Source organism: Acomys minous (genome assembly GCF_964271855.1).
Source record: "Acomys minous genome assembly, chromosome: 8".
NCBI classification, from domain to species: Eukaryota; Metazoa; Chordata; class Mammalia; order Rodentia; family Muridae; genus Acomys; species Acomys minous.
Window position 1 is genome coordinate 28097623 of NC_140489.1, and position 2500 is coordinate 28100122.

General features: G+C 36.9%; 1 protein-coding gene across 30 annotated transcripts in view; it reads right to left on the reverse strand.

Annotated features, from left to right (window-relative positions):
• Positions 1–2500, reverse strand: part of NRXN3 (neurexin 3) — a 1580128-nt gene that overhangs the window by 8642 nt on the left and 1568986 nt on the right. The gene's annotated exons all lie outside the window — the stretch shown is intronic.

Consider the following 2500-nt stretch of genomic DNA (forward strand, 5'->3'; position numbering starts at 1 on the left):
CTCCATGTCAACTAATCCAAGGGCATACTTCCTATGATGTAAGGTGCCAGGAGATATATTTCTTAGGAATGATAGAAGAGCTAATAATATGCCCTTCCTTCCCAAAGACAATATAATGATCAAACATGTGTCTTCTAAGCTTAGAAAAGTACTCACACAATTGAGTCTAAAACTAATAGGCAGAGTTATATGAAAGCTGGAATACATCAAAACCCTAATATTTTATGCCATCTTTCGAATTTTTCTTTGGTTTAGAATAAGAGCTATCTGTATTCTTTAATGTTAGCATCTTAAAATCAGGAATATACACTTTTTTTTTTTTGACAAGGCTGTGCTTTCCCTTAAACTAGAGAACTCACTAGGGACATAAAAGGTCTATTTTAGCCCTGAAGGCTGCCCTGCTTTCTCGCTCTATGAGTGTATTTATAGATATATAATTCATGCCTCTAGGGCTGATATCTAGCAAAAGGGTCTGTCTGCCATTGCAAAAGACAGTGTATTAAAAATTCAATAGAACTCTTCTGAACTGTGAGGATGTCGTCAGTGATGGTGAATATAGTGGGTCAAAGAAGAAGAAGAAGAAGAAGAAGAAGAAGAAGAAGAAGAAGAAGAAGAAGAAGAAGAAGACGACCAGCATGAGTTTCAATGTGGCTCCGGCCTTTCTGCCTCTGTGGACACAACTTACTCTGAAAGATCACTAATATTCAAAAACAGTGATGCTAAGCAGAGAGACTCTAAAGAGGATACCATGGTTCAATTTCTGGAATTCTATTATCTCTATATATGCCTATTTGGGCTCTTTACCTTATCACTAATTTGCATTATTTTAATTGACTCACTACATAAAGACACTCATTTACATATTTGGTGTCATGGGAGTGAGTACTTCAAGGCACAGATATAATGAAGCTTTTAACCATAAAATGGCTCGACATTGATGACTTTCAACAGAAGCTTCCTTGGACAAACACAGCCTGTACTTAGTAGAGAAAACACCAGTAAAAAGTGAACATCTCAAAGGAGCATAATTTATATTTAACATGATGAGACTCTTCAGGAAAACCTTCTAAAACACACACACACACACACACACCTAAAAATTAGCAAATGTGCAAAGAATTTAATTCTGAAAGTTTGGGGTTTTCATTTGTTTGTTTGTTTTTGGTTTTTTTGTGTGTGTGCGTGTGTGTTTTTGCATAAGTCCAAGAAAGACAAGCCACAGATGCTTGATGCAATTATGTGGCATAAACTGGAGAATGCAACATGGAGCTTTCATTTGCTTATTAATTAAGAGCTTTTGTTCTGAAGTCAGTCAGCCTAGACCCATGTTAACATTGGAATTACACTTACAAGGCACATGACTTGGTTACATTTCTTCAACTCCAAGGAACATGAGAATAATAATGGCATCTTTTCCAAGCCACTACACACTACACACTGAATATTTACTCTACTAGTGCCTGCTGCCACTCAAAAATGCTTTACTAGTTTTGTTAATATTTTGACCTATAAACACTCCAATCATTGATCAGTTTCTCTTCTCTTTTTAGTGCAATGGTTTCATATTCAGAGACATAAATACAGAGGAGGATAGAGGCAATTTTAATCACAGGCATTGTGGGAAGGTCCATAATCATCCAAAGATGTTGTATTTTGAAAACAACTGACTAACCTCTAATAAAACAAATATATTTTAGCAAGCATAAAAGCCTTTAATACAATTAGGTATATTAACATCCTTTCTAGAGAATCCTATTTTTTAAACCTGAAATACTATTCAACATGTCAACAGCACAAAATCTCATGAACTGAGGTGAGGAGATCCCATTCATTAACTTTCCCAGGCTGAAAATACATCTTCTATTCACCATGGAGTTTGATATTTCTTATAAAAGTTCCAGGGAACAATGACATCTAGAATTAAAGTTGAAACTAGTTATTTCTTTGCTAAAAAATATTGTATGGTACCTCTCACCAGCTCTGTGCTTCTGATGTGCAGCTGTTACACTCAGCCAAACAACCTCAAGGTCAAGGCATTGTCTCAACCCAGAGTTACATAATGGCAACACCTACCCAGACATTTTCTAAGTAAAAGTTGGATTAGGAAAAGCATCTAGCATCTCTAGCATCTTCCTGAAACAATCATAAGATTCCTTCAAAGCTTACCTGATTGAATCCGTCAGGATGAATAGAAAGGGGTAAGGCGAGGGAAACAAAGGGGAAAAGAGGGAAAGGGAAGGGAGGAAAGATGCTCGAGCCTCCTCTATGTGTGTTCGTGATGCAGTGTGCTTTTGCCAGAAGTTAGGTGTATACATTAGAAGGCACCACTAGCATAGCTCAATGCTGTAAACACCTGGGATTCTTGATGTCTTTATTCTGAGTAAAATTGATTTTGTAGCCTGTGGTGAAGTTGATAGCGTAAGCCTGGAGAACCAGTCTACCATAGTCACTTGAGAGTACCTTATTTCCCCTTTGCTGAAAGAAAAGAAAACACAGGGCT